General features: G+C 36.9%; 1 protein-coding gene across 3 annotated transcripts in view; it reads right to left on the bottom strand.

The window, feature by feature from the left end:
- Positions 1 to 15,520, bottom strand: part of WDR70 (WD repeat domain 70) — a 360,510-nt gene that overhangs the window by 38,117 nt on the left and 306,873 nt on the right. The window lies entirely within an intron of this gene.

Raw genomic sequence — 15,520 nt, 5'->3', positions numbered from 1 at the left:
ATAAAAATAAAAAAGATGTTCTCTTCCTGACATTATCTCCCTTTCTGGACAGCTTTGAAACCGCAAAATTAGGTTTCCCAGGTCCATTACCACGTGAGGCTGGCATTATGAAATGCTAAATCCACATAACTCAGTTACACTTACCACTGAAGTGGATTTCATGCTCTTACACACATACAATATGTCCCTCTGGACGGCAGATTGAGACCAGGTGGTTATTGTTTTTAGTTCACAAAGATCCAAATCTCAAAAAGCTTTTTCAAAAACAATATACATTTGTAGGCATTTAATAATGTCTCCCTATCTATGAGATAAAACAGCAGGATAACAGCAGAAGTAAAACAGATACAAAATATGAAGACTTGACATTAACCTGAATGAAAAGCAGTTTAAGAGAAGGTTCACTGGAAGTTATGATCCTATGAATTCATTACTGGTGAGGAAAATAAGTGGTGCTCTGGGACTGAAAAGAACCACAAGTTCTCAGTGAGAACTATACCCTGTTTTTAATTTTTGTCTGTGGTAAGAGGGCAGAGGTGGGAGGGATAGCGTGGATAGAATTAAACAGAAAAAAGATGAAGCTAATGTTGGTAAACAGAAACCCCATGTACTAGGTTCTATAGAACTCACTCTGATAGAACAAGATATGAGTGGAAGCATTAAATCAATGATTATTAATAATCTATCACTTGCCAAACTATATATAGGGACTAAAGGGGAAAAGGGTACGATTAGATATTAGCATTTTATAGTTCTAGTGATAAAATGAAAATCATGACTACTGTCTCCTAAATCTACTTTGGGCTGAATTTCTTTGGTTCCTTGTCTCCAATCATTCCACTCTTTTGTTAAGATAGAATATCTTGAAATCTCTGAGATCCTTTTCGAGAGAATATTAACTCCCAGCTGGGCATGGTGGCATGTGCCTGTAGTCCCAGCTACTCAGGAGGCCGAGGCACGAAGATCGCTTGAGCCTAGGAGTTTGAGGCTTCAGTGAGCTATGATTGTGCCACTGCATTCCAGCCTGGGTGACAGAGTGCGAAGGGAGGGAGGGAAGGTAAAAATTCAGACTCCCATGTGAATGGTAAAAAAAATATGCAAAAAAATAGGTAAATGGCTACAAACCCTTACCTGATATTCCAGAGGAATTAAGGAGAAAGCTGAAAAGAGTCTACAAGACATTTATTTAATTCATATCTGATTTAACAGACTTGCTCTAGAAGAGTGGTTCTTAATCTATGTACCACTGAAGAGGACTGGGATATTGTACAGAGAAAATCAAATCAGAATGGCTGTGTTTTCCCCATTAGTTGGGGGGAAAATTAAGTTAAAAGGGCAGGTTTTCACAGTTTAGGCTTTCTTTCCACAATTTTTCTCAAATCTATGGTACCTGCTACTCAGGTTAGCAAGTGCTAAAAGATGATAAAACAAATATAATAGTGAGTAAATATTAACAGAAAAACTTGAAAAAATAAGATATATTTAATTTGATAGTTTGGGTATTTTGGGGAGGGGGGTTGTTGTTGCTTTGTACCTATGCTTGTAAAACCTACTTTATAATACATACATTAAAAAGTCACATTTTCTCCTAATAAAATTGCTCCTGGTTGGGAAGATGGAATTAAGTTTCTCAACAGCTCATGGTCTACAAAGTGCAGCTTCTAGGTGCTCCACCACTGAGACTAATTTGAGATAGACCACTGGAAATTCCCAGATGGTCAAGCCAGGTATATGGAAACATGAGGAGAGTCACAAACATAACTTCATGAAGTCATGTTTATGAAACCCTATCTAGAAGAAATCCATCTGAGTCAAGACTCATCTCTTTTAGTCTTTGCTTAAATGTCGTTGCTATTCAGACCACTGAATTTAAAACGGTGCCCCAGAACTCCCCTTACTCTGCTTTTCTTTTTTTTATAGTATGTATCATCTTTTAATATAATATACAACTTATTTATTAATGATGCTGATTGCCCTCCCCACTAAAACACATGTTTCATGGGCAAAGATCTCAGTTAGTTTTGTTTGGCAACATATCCCAAGTGCCTAGATTAGTGTCTGGTGCTCAACAAATGTTCACCGAAGGATGAATTAAAAGCTACAGTTCACCCATGCCTAAATGGATTGCTCTGCTAGGTAAAGCTGGAGACAATTTCCTAATTAAAATCATTACTCCATGAGGAATAATTTGATTTCCTCATATCATTATTATACTCAGGTATCCTGCAAATGTAGCAGGGTTAGATTCCTCCTAATGTGGTCCTAGAGAGAGAGAATGTACATGAATCACAGAGCAATGAAAGGGGCTGTCAAAGGCTTTCAGAAATCTCAGCCACCCATAAATGGCCCAGGACAATATTAAGGGCATAGTATTAGAGTTATTTCTCTTTCTTGGTTCTCTAGAGGTCCAGCTAAGCAGTCTAAGATTACTAGTTCTCAAATATGTTTTCAAGTGAGCAGGGTACAGAATTGGAAAAGATCCACAATGTAGGCCTGATAAATTCCAAGACATCCAGCCAAACAGGCAGTTTCCAGGGGCAGCAGGTTACTGTTACTCTCTCCCTCTTCACTGAGGGTGTAAATGTTAGAGAGAAGCAACTGTACAAGCCAACAGACCAAGGTCTGATTGCTTTCCAGGGAGTCCAAGGACACCTCACCTCTATTCCTGTTCACATCCTGTACCCTCCAGAGCCTTTACACACACATATAGCTGGTTCATATACATTCTTAGGGAGAAGCATATTTACCCTCCTTTCACACCAAAACAGGGAGAGGCAAATAAGACCCCTTAAACTAAACAGTCGTTCCAGAGCCCCATGCACTGCGGCAATGAGAAATCAAAGCAGCCAATGAGAGGCCTGTGAGCAATCTAACTTAGGCAGAGGATACTTAAGGCTCAATTACCCTAATACCAGTTATTAATCAACTACTACAAGGATTCTAAAACACGAAATGAAGAAACAAAATTTAAAGTCAAAGGTGGGTGGGCCTTTTTTGTTTATTAATATTTATTGTGTGTGTTTAGCTAACCTTTGTAAACTTTGCAGCTAATGCGGCTCCACACTTTATCCTGTCAAGGAAATGCATCTTATAGCAGAGAGCTGGCTACCTGCCAAACCAAACAATCCCTGAGACTGCGGCAGGGCTGGGAAGCAAGCTGAGCTGCCACGCTGCTAACTTGTCAAACATACATACCGGGCTTTGCTTAACAACAATGCGACACGTGCCTGCTAGAAGCCTAAGGAACCATCATCAGAAGACAGATGAGCTATAAATACTTAGAAAGAGTACAATCCCTCTATCAACCAACCACCCCAAACTTTCTTCATCCTGTTCTTGAAGAAGTGCTTCTTTACTGGGAGTGTGACATACTCAGACCTATGGATTTACTGAGAAATATAGCAAATAAAGCATAGAGAGCACATTTGAATCAAAGGACCAGAGAACCAGTCAGGAACATCAAGACATGAGATCTACGGAATCAAAGAGAAAGTCCTCACATTGTATCATGAGATTCAAATGGCAAAAGGCCACTGCAGTGCAAAGAACTAGGTTCTGAAATTAGTCTGCATATTTTAATAAACTGATTTGCTTAATTAAATTGACAAAGTGTTTTATTCTTACACTAATCTACTTCAATTCCCAAAACATGTGGGTTCACTAACAGCTTCCTCTAGCTGTCGAAGTTGAACTATACATTTCAGCACAAAATTAAGCTTATTCTTTTAAACCAAAGCCCATTTTCATTTTAACACTTTAATTTGGTAGTGGAGGGTAACCATAAATGTGCCCAAAAATAAGAGACAAGAATTGGAATAGGAGACCATACGCATGACTAGAAGGAGTTACAAGACCTTAATGTGCTCAATGGAGAGACTTTTTTCTTCCCTGCAGAGAGCAAAGAAAAAAGAGAGGGGTAGGCTGGGGAGAAAGACAGCACGATGTCAAGCTAGCAGTGTCAAAATTCCAAAATAGGAATTTTGAAATTACCCCTTAGCAAAAGTGAAAAGGCCACAAAAATTTCCAAATAATTTATTTCTGTGGTTTTTTTGTTTACTTTTAGAGAAACCAGGGAAGCAAATAAGGGGAGGAGGAAAAGGAAACCAAAGAGAGAAATGATTTACATTTTAGGACATGGTAGAAAGGGAACTATTAGGTACTGGAACTTTGTATTATTTTATATAATTGAGTCCTCACAACTACTACAAAATTAATAATCTCATCCCATCTCACAGATGAAGAAACTGAGGTTGTAGAGAGTGGTAACTTTCCCAAGGTCACATAATAACTTGCACATAGAGGAGCTTGGTCAGTAAGCAGATTTCTCCAACTTCACTGTTTACTCCCTTACTACTTAACCATGCAAAGTTCTATCTGGAAAGATGGGGAGGAAAGGAGGTAGCAGACATTTAATCATATCCAAACTCACCTAACCCAGCAGAAACCTTAGCAAGTTTGTATTAAAAAGCAGGAATTACTAAAATCATTTACAAAAAAAAAAGCCCACTAGTTCCCAGTTCACAAATGTTACTATAAAAGAAATCATGCCTGCATAACATCTTAGGGATCTGCAATGCACATATCTAAACACCGCCCTTATTCTACATGCTAAAAGAAAGCCAACAGTCTTCATAATTTTATACCTTAAACATGATTATGTTGAAACCCCATTTCCGGATCCTCCACAGCTGCTGACCCATAATGTAAACCAAACTCCATCTGGTTTTTTCACATTTGGTTTTTGTCATATAGTACAAGAATGGATAAGGTAAGGCCGTGATTCCCTGAACAAGCATTTTTCACAATTTTCAAATGAAAAGCCTGACACCTGACCGTGAAGGAGACTGTCACACAATTTTGCAGACTTGTATAGAGGCAGTCTTAGAGTTACAGACATCCTCGGGACTATCCAACACATTTGAATGGCTGTGTGTGTGTGTGTGTGTGTGTGTGCAGATTCCAGACACTAAGAAAGCAGATCAAGATGTGAACCCAAAACAAATAAAAAGAAAACAGATAAGATAAAAAAAATACTGGAGAAAGAACTTTCTTCAGATTTCCACAAGCCCAAGATTTTCTTCACAGAGAAAGAAAAACTATTTCTATATTAAAATATTGGGCCAGGGAAGTGTAAGAGTAAAATGGGAATTGTTTCAACTTTTCCAGGCTATTTTTCCTGTCTTTGTTCCCTCCATTCTCTCCCAAAGCCTTGCTTTTCTCAGACTTGGGATGGCTTTGCTGCATGCATGGGCCACAAGACTTGGCTTCATCCCTCTAAAGTTCAGGAAGCAAATATGGTGAGTAAGCCCCAGTCTCCAATAACTAAGAGTCATCAGCACCACCTGATCTCTACAGACATCTCCTCAATGGAAAAGTTTAAAGGCAGACATTTTCTCTACACATCTTGCTAAGTGAGCATATGCCTCTCCTTTACCCCTCCTTTACATTCCCCCAGTTCCAAGGAAGTTTTACCATGGGCCAGACTTGGGGCAACTGTCTTTTTTTTTTTTTTTTTTTTTTCCCCCAGAAATCTTCTCAATCTTCTCCCTTCCCTACCCTGAAAAATTCTCTAATAGGCCAGACAGGAGTGCAATGGTGAAAAGAAAAAATGCCGTAGTATTTTCATAAATGTGGGGGCTGCTGCAGAAAAACCAAGTAAGGTAAAGTGTTGCTTTGCACCTGTCATACATATTTGATACAGATGCATAGATTATGTGTTTTAAAAACTGGCATCTAATTATCAAATTAATTCCTATCAAACTCGTGAAAAATGCTTTTACTAAAGTAACTCATTTACAGTCTGTGCGATAAAATAAAGATAACCACTAAAACAGCAAAAATCTGGAACCTAGTAGTCATCCTTGGCACTAAATGAATCCCATCTGTATCTGATAATAAACCTGCCTAAAGAATCTCATCACGAGAAAAAGTTCTCAGAGAAAATGGAAGGTCTCTTGAGAAAGAAAATTAAATACAATGTTGTTCATCTAATTCAAAACAGTAAAGGTCTGCTCCAACCCTGTTACTTGAGAAGAATTTGTGAAGGCAAAGAAGGCACAAGTAATGACTGAAGAAAGTCTGGTAATTATTCTTACTAATGACAGCCTGTGAGCAGGAAACAAACAGGAGACTGAGAACAGGAGTCCACAGGGTGAGTGACCCAGGTGGGTGGTCATCCTACGAGGCAAATGACCCCAGAGGTCCCACCCCAGGGGATCCACTTAGATGCAGCAGAGCTTCCCACTAGTGGGCACAGAATGGGATACCAAGATATGGTAGGTGTGTCAAGATATGGAGCTCATGCCTAAGAGAAGCCTCAGGCGCTGGGGCCTCAGGCTAGTCATTTCTACAGAAGAGGAGCCTTATCTGTTTATACGAGATATTATCATTTATTATGGAGACCAGGTTGTGAAAAGGCATGAGAAGCACCTCATGGCTATTTCTGATCACTTAAGACCCACACTGTAAACCAAACTCCACCTGGTTTTTCTATGTTTGGTCTACACAGACCCGGGCTCCTTTACATTTCTTCATTTATCAACAGAAATAGGCATAAAGATAATGACCACCAATCCTGTGTTTATATATATAAAACAGTAATGCATGAAACTTATTAAATCTCTAACTGCTAGATAAAAAAACATATGTAATCAGATCTTGGAAATCATTAAGTATGTAAAACCAAGAAAACACAGGAAAAGCTGAATCTTCCTGTATAGACAAACTACACAGGGTATGTAAAATATTATTTATCTTACTATAGTACAGGTAAAGATGTTTTAAATATTATACTTTTATTTAGTCCTTTAGGGGTGTCACAACCCATCCTCCTACAAGACCATTATCTATCATTTCCAAAAAGGAAAAATACTATCCTGGGATACATTTTAATTATAGACCTTGTTCTTCCCCACACTATACATACTTGTGAAAGTTTGGCCAGAATTCTGATACGACAGCTGGAAAACTTGTTACCAAAGATCATTCATCAGATTCAGGCTGAGGGAGAAAAACTGTCAGAAAATCCTACAAGACATAAAGTCCTTTACTTGGTCCCTCAGTGGGATGTGATATGGTGCTAGGGTTAGACAGTGGAGCTCTAGTCATTACTGTATTATTTGTTTACACATTATGAAAAATATCATTCTGAACATTTTTAAACATCTACAAATCAAGTTCTCTTTTTTTACATTTTATAGAGGAAGTATGTTTCTCCCTAGTGAATAATAAGTATTACCTAATAAGTAAATATAATAATATAATAATAAAATCAATAAGTATTACCTAGTGGCTGATTCCTTATCTAGCTTTGCCATTCATGGCAATCATGTCTACACAAGTTTAAATACCTACTAAATAAATGTAAATACTTATTAAATAAAATATCAAACTCTTGTGCAGAGAAGGGGGAAAAAAAAGTTCCTGTTTAAGCAAAAGGGATACTCTGACTATTTCTATTGTTTTGAAGGACTACAAACAGAAGCAGAAAAACCTTCATTTGCAAATGCTGGCACTACTAAGGAGTGGATTTTAAAAATATAGCTTGTTATGGGGTTAAATGATACTAGGAAATGGATAAACTATTAAACTGGATAAGCCCTCCTTTTGGTCCTCATTCTTTTGCTCACAAAGTCTAAGACAGCACGTGATGGGCCCTTCATCTCACATTGTAACTTCCCAAATGAGATCATTGTTAAATAGGTGGTCATAGGAAAGGACGCTTCACTGCAGGGTTTGAATCTGGATTCCTACAGTAAACATTATTTCAAAGAAGAGAACACTGAATAGAGAATCTAAAAAACTGCACCTGAATCAAGAATGTGCTAGTTACAAAAAATTTATAAAGTTAATTGAGGCCAGGCATGACAGCTCACTCAGCACCTTGGGAAGCTGAGTTGGGTAGATCAACTGAGATCGGGAGTTCGAGACCAGCCTGGCCAACATGGTAAAACCCTGTCTCTACTAAGAAAAAAAAAATTAGCTGGGCGCGGTGATGCATGCTTGTAATCCCAGCTACTTGAGAGGCTGAGGCACAAGAATCACTTGAACCCAGGAGGTGGAGGTTGCAGTGAGCTGAGATCACACCACTGCACTCCAGCCCAGGCAACAGAGCAAGACTATGTTTCAAAAAACAAAATAAAATAAAATAAATTTAAAAAAAAAAAGAGATAATAAAGATGAGAAAAACAAAGTGATAAGCACTATATCACATCAGTATTTGTCCCATATTCTAATGAAGAGTAGTGATTAGACTTCTGATAAAGTGTCAAATTCAAAGAAATAACTTTTGCTTCAAAGCACAGAGTACAGGTTACAAAATACATCCAGGAAACATACCATATTCATTAATAGTGTAAGAACCAAAACAAATTATATTCAGTGGAGTTTAAATTACCAATATTTTAAGCATCTGCAGTAAATCTGTGTTTCCTCTAATGAACCCAAAACCTGGTTATTTGTAGTAAATCTGAAAAAAGGATCATCTAAAGTTTTAAAGAAGTAGACAATTAAAATAAATGTATACTTCTTTCATCAATTCTAAAAGAAAATGTGGCCGGGCATGGTGGCTCTCGCCTATAATCCCAACACTTTGGGAGGCTGAGGCAGGTGGATCACAAGGTCAGGAGGAGTTCAAGACCAGCCTGGCCAAAATGGTGAAACTCCATCTCTACTAAAACTACAAAAATTAGCCAGGCATGGTGGCAGGTGCCTGTAATTCCCAGCTACTCGGGAGGCTGAGGCAGGAGAATCGCTTGAACCCAGGGAACAGAAGTTGCAGTGAGCCGAGATCACGCCACTGCACTCCAGCCTGGGCAACAGAGTGAGACTCTGTCTCAAAAAAAAAGAAAAAAAAGAAAATACATGCACTGAAATTCCAAATTGATTTTTAAAAACTATTAACCAAAAAATAAAAACTTGAGAAGGTGGTAAGGAATAGGACATTACAGTTAGTCCCAACAAGAATGTAACAGAATAAAATGTAATAAAAGGTAAAGCAAAATTAATAAATACATCTTCACTGAGCATCTACTATGTGCCATGCATTATGTGAATAAACATTAGTAATATGATGATGCCCTCACCACCCACATGACACCATCAGCCCTGAGGAGACCCTTACTTCAATTTGGTCACTGGAGAATTTAGAAATGGCTGAGAAGAGAGTATCAAAGACAACAGAAGTGTGGAGAAAACAAGATCCACAAAGAAATGTTAACAAACAAAAAAGAACAAAAGACTAAGTTTGGTTCCCTCAGGCAAAGACAAGACTGAACAGTAACTTTATAATCTTCAAGGAAACAGAGGATGTTAACCAGCTGTTCTCCAACTCCATGAGGACCAGAGCAAAGGATGTAGGCTCTAAACATGAGAATGTGAGGCTAAAAGTAAAGAAAAAAAATGATCTGACGGTGAGGGATTTCATACACAGAAATGAACTCTTTAGGGAAGTTGTAAAATCTGTTAAGTCTAATTTTTATACAGGAGAGTTATGTCCTAGTGTGCAGGTAGGCAAGAGGAATGAGCTCTGGAAAATAATACTGAGAAACTGAGCCAAGTATGCTTAATACCAATGGCAGCTAATTAAGCAAAAGCCAGTAGCTCTTCCTTGTGGCATAGCTATGTCAAGGGAACATACTTCCCAAGTAAGAGAGGTGACTCATTCTAGGATCAATGACATTATTTTATTTCCTACCATATGAATGTCCCTCCAAACGTGTAGCTAACTTAGAAGCTTCCTCCTAGGCACATCTGCTATAATCTGTACTGCTTCATTTTGTTTTTTCCATCACCATTGTAGACAGTAGAAACATACTCCATTCAGTCTCTCCCTCTGAATGTTGTTTAAAAACCAGGGCAGAAGGCATAGGGTACCTATATGAGGACTCTGAAAAGTAAACAGTAGTAGGTGGATTTGGGAAGAAGTCCAAAATTCAATGTATCACTCAAGCAGAAGTGAGTTACCACTTCCCCAACTCTAGTCTGCACCAATAATAATAATTTAAAAATAAAAACAAAAAATCTGTGACCAACAAAACATCAACATTTTAAATAAAGACAGGATCAGTCCAACTAAGTTTTCCTTTTGCCTTAGGCTGTAATACAGCTTGGCACAGCACTGTTACTGATCCCATTTTTATTTAAAAATTTGGTATTTTATTCACCATAGATTTCTTGCGTTTTTTTATATTGTTGCATTAAAATGTTATTTATCTTGATTACTAAGTGTTTTAGCGCCCCTCTAAACTTTGTGATTGAGGAAGGCATCTCACTTGCCTCACCCTAATCCTGGTCCTGTCTGTGGAAATATTGTCTTCCACAAAACCAGTCCCTGGTGCCAAAAAAGTTGGGGACTGCTGATTTATATGACATTCTCGAAACCATAACACAACAATGTTGGAGAACAGATCAGTGAATGCCAGGGCTTAGGAGTTGGGGGTGGAAGAAGGGGTGAGTGTGTAAACTATAGAGGGATAGCAAAAAGGAGTTTTTAGGGGGTGTTCTGTATACTGATTGTGTTGATAGTGATTACATGAATCTATACATGTGTTAAAAATTACAGAACTGTGTGCTTTCTTAAAAAGGTTAATTTTACAGTATCATAATTTTTTAAAATAATAAAAAGGAATCAGCACTAAACTAGTTCCCATCATCTTCCCTACCTGAAAACATGTTAGATTTTATGTCATAGATATTAACAGTTAAACCACCATGAAATCTGAGGTATCTTTTCTCTTTACTCTCGTGTGCCTACAGATAAACGTTCAACTGTATTCTTCAAATATGAAGAACAACTGTTCTGGAACCTTCATAATATAGATACCACTAGATGAATTTAGAGATGGCTGAGAAGAGTATCAAAGAACCAATTTAAGTAATTTAATCAAGTCTTATTGATGCTGGCTTAGTAGGTAAGTCCAGCTGAATTCAAGTTTCCATTTAAATGTGTATGCTGCTTGCTTTAGGAAACTCCCCAAAAAGGGTTTAAGTCTTTCAAGGTGGTCTTGTAGTCCAAATTACGAAGGCAGCAAAAAGGCAATGTTGTTTTTCACCATATTCCACTGGCATCTCTTTTCTCCAGTGATTAAAGAAAATACTCCTAGAGATAGTAGTACTAAGTGACCACTGCACTTCTTGACAGTCAAACACTGTCCTAATAAGCCATGCTAGAAGTTAGCTTTTGATCCTGGAAAAAAGATAGGGCCAGAGAAAGAAACATGTACTGGCAAATTTACACTAAAACTCCATCATTTTCTACTTACTCTCAGTTTTCCTATCAAATATTCATACATCTTGGAGGACCAAGAAACAATCAGTGTTCTGAGACTCCACCTTTCTGTTCTCAGTGAGCAAGTGCTCCACACACCTATGTTAATTAGGCATACTGTCCTATCACTTGGCTGTGGCTAAATATACATATTTTATTAAATACGAATATGTTACTCAGGCTCCCTCTAGGATATGCATTGTTTAATCCTCCTTTAAAAAGTGAATTATAGTAATATTTCATTAAGCTGGTATCACGTTATTCAAAATAATACACATAATTCAAAGCAAATGCTATTCCCTAGTCAACCAGCTGCCTGATTGCTCTATAATAAAAATCAGATAATGGAAAGCTAGTTAATTCAAAGCCCATTTTTTCCATTTCCTTGTGTTTCACATTAAAGAGGTTTCACTATATTTTAGAAGGCAGATAAATGCCAAATGTAGTCTTTCAAGTTTATTTTCAGTTAGCATTTGCAGTGCTGATAGCTCAAGTTCTCCCTGTATAATGCTACTCCTTGTATGACTCTGGGCAGAGACAATGCTCGACTCCTTTATTTCTAGAAACTTATAAGGAGGTGCAATTCTGCCTGAGTTGGGACTTTATATCAGTAAAATAGATGATTATTCTATTCCCAGTAAGAAATGAAAGAACAGATGAGTTCCTCAACTCCTTCAGAGTCAAACTTTCACAGGTATAGTATCATTAATTTGTTTGAAGTGAATTCCCAGATCAGCTATATCCACATTCAAATGTAAGAACAAAGATACATTCCAAAGCCAATTCTGAGGACTTCTGGAATATCCATTAATTTGAATTATCTTTCTGCTTCCCTCCCTAAGTACAAATAATGGAGACTGACTGTAGTCTAAATGGCCAGTATGTCCCTTACACATTATAAATTAAGATAAGTAGCTAGGTTCATAAAGGGTCTATTATTTCATGGCTCTTTTTATCCATTTAGTCTTCCTCTTCAATCTCTCTGAATTTAAAACATCAATATTCTCTCTTAATAATAACACAAAAACTTTATTTGTGAAATGAAAAGTGTTAACACACTCTTTAAATTTATGTTATGCATAATTATGTTACATGTATAACATGTGTAATTATACATCACATACAAAATGTGATGTATAACATTTACAGCACGCCAGGCCTTTTCAATCAACTTGAAAGTGTTAGCACTTTCATTTCCAGAATATATGCTTTCTCAAACTATAGAGTTAGCCTCTTGAAAACAATGATGATCATAATATTTCAAACTGACAGAAGACACCAAATACTTCATATTTTGAGTTTTTGTTTTTAGAGAACATGGATGAGGCATGCATATTACACATTTCATTTCTCGCAGGAAAGGGATATTCTGAAAAACAAGCCATGATAGAAGGAAGTAAAAACGTAAGATTATCCTTGTTCTTTACTATCTAAAAAAATGTCTTAAAGAAAAACACATACTATCCAGAAATCAAAAATGAGGTTTTTTTCTTCCTTAAAAGACCTTTACTATCATATTTCTTATGTTAATAATAGGATTTTCAATCAACTTTAATTAATTAATATATTTATTTATTTATTTATTTTTTGAGATGGAGTCTCACCCTGTTGCCCAGGGTGGAGTGCAGTGGCACCATCTCGGCTCACTACAACCTCCACCTCCCAGGTTCAAGCTAGTCTCCTTCCTCAGCCTACTGAGTAGCTGGGATACAGGCTCCCACCACCACACCCGGCTGATTTTTGTAGTTTTAGTACAGAGTAAGGTTTCATCATGTTGGCCAGGCTGGTCTTGAACTCCTGACCTAAGCTGATCCACCTGCCTTGGCCTCCCAAAATGCTGGGATTACAGGCATAAGTCACCATGCCAGGCCTTTTCAATCAACTTTAAAATGTCCAAGGTATATTAGTTGAAAATATCAAAGCATATTTCCTTTTCTGTCACTTCAGAGGCCATATGCTAGGTTATGCTAGATGTTATAGCAGTGTTTTCAAAAATAAAGGTTTAGTTTTTTAATTGTTTCTTATCCTCATTTTGTTCAGCCATTATTTACAAAAATAGAGGACTCTCACCAAAGTACCTAAGCAAACAAACAAATTAGAAAAGAAGTTAGGCTCAGGTATAAAATTTCTGGCTTTTTTCCCTTCCTCCTTTTCCCTCTTTACCCTTGGGAATGCCTGCTATCTCTGAAATTATTGCGAAAAGCAAATGAGGTACAGAGACCATGAAACAATATCAGGTTAAAACAACCTGATTAACCATGCTTAAGTTAAAAAATATAAATGGTAATATACTGGTATAATTGCATAAACCATGTCCCTTGGTTTATACTAGTTAAAAAGAAAATTCTATTAGTCATTTCACAATAAATTATCATTTGATGAAAAACTACCGAGCTAATAATATTGTTATTTCAGAGCATTTCCCTAAATACTGGCTCTTAAGAAAAGCTTAAAATCTAATAATTTCATCTAAATAAAATTAATTTTAAAAACTGACATGTCATCGCCAAGTTGTATTTTATCCATTCTTTCTTTCCTATGCTTTTATTATATAAAACAGAGTAATGGAAGCCCTTTACGTAATACATAAAAAGCATAACATACTGTCTTACGAAAAAAAAAAAACAGAAGTGAATTTGTAAACTCAAGATTCAAGTTATATTCTGGAATTCATCTTAGAAAAGAGGCCAAGCATACTATTCAAATCACAAAGAATTAGATAATAAATGAGAGGGGGGGGAGAGAGAGTGTGAGAGTGTGTGAGTGTGTGTGTGTGTGTGTGTGTGTATTAGTCCATTCTCACACTGCTAATAAAGATATACCCTAGACTGAGTAATTTATAGAAGAAAGAGGTTTAATTGACTCACAGTTCCACATGGCTGGGGAGGCCTTACAATTATGATGGAAGGTGAAGGAGGGGCAAAGCCACGTCTTACATGGCAGCAGGCAAGAGAGCAGGTGCAAGGGAACTCCCCTTTATAAAACCATCAGATCTCAAGAGACTTACTCACTATCACAAGAACAGCACAGAAAAGACATGCCCCCATGATTCAATTACATCCCACCAGGTCTTTCCCACACCACATGAGGAGCTACCATTCAAGATGAGATTTGGGAGAGGACACAAACTATTTCAGTGTATAATTTGAGGAAATGCAATTAGACTACAAGGGAAATGTCTAAAAATTTTAGCAGAGTTGTAAAATGTGTGCAAACATGGTATGGTGAAACCGCAAATGTTAAAGAAACATACACCGTCTCGCAGCAAACAGACTTGAGAATCTCTACACTGAATACAGAAAGGAAATTTTTCAGAGAATATGACAATGCAGAGAACAGAATTAGAACAAGTTTTGGGTTTTTAAAAAACTTTGTTTCAAAAATAATTATAGAAAAGGCCCTTGCTGCATTTTTTAAAAGCTATGTTTTTGTGAAGATAGTTTTTAGTTAATAGGAATAATTGCAAAGATCGTTAACATCTTCTGACTGAAAACAATGTTTGGCTCCATATACATATACTGAGTTTATTCTGTTTTAGAAGAGAGCGTGGGAAGAGCGTAACCAATTATATGTGTTCAGTAAATGAACACATCTAGGACAGACATAATACCATCGTTGTCTGTGCCTTAGTCAAACAAGTACACTACTAACTGCTGATATTAAGAATCTGAGATGCTGCCTTTTATGCAAATTAAAACACACAGCTAAGTTCCTTACTACCGTGGAGTGTGGTATTTCCAACACAAAATTATAAAAGAGGTGTCTTTTGGCTCTTCTAGCAAAATGTTCACCTTTTATTCATTCCAAGAAATATATTTATTTATTTTTTACATTCCAAGAAGACGTAAAACTTGGGACAACAGGTCAAAGGCACTGTTAAAAGCCCCTTTATTTAACATAGCATTCTAATATATAAACAGAAAAATGATACTATTTGAAGTTAACAATAACAATAAGCCCTCACCCTCACTAAATCAACAATTTAATAGGACTCCTCAAGGGGTGTGGTTTTGTTCCTATTTGAAGTTCTCTCTTCATCCATCTATTAAAATAGATCTCATAATTTGTCTTCTGACTTTTCTAAGATGATTCAATATTGTATGTTCTATTTATTTAATGAAACTTCTCCTTTCTTAGCTTCTTTTCATTTGCTCGTCTCTTAAATGATGATGTTTCTTACGGCTCATTTTTCTATCCTTTATTCCCTTACCTTAACCAAACTCATCAGCAATCAACATTTCAACTATGCGCTAT

Source organism: Theropithecus gelada, chromosome 6 (genome assembly GCF_003255815.1).
Source record: "Theropithecus gelada isolate Dixy chromosome 6, Tgel_1.0, whole genome shotgun sequence".
Taxonomy (NCBI): domain Eukaryota; kingdom Metazoa; phylum Chordata; class Mammalia; order Primates; family Cercopithecidae; genus Theropithecus; species Theropithecus gelada.
Note: the sequence above shows the minus strand (reverse complement) of the source record. Positions and strands in the feature narration are given on the sequence as shown.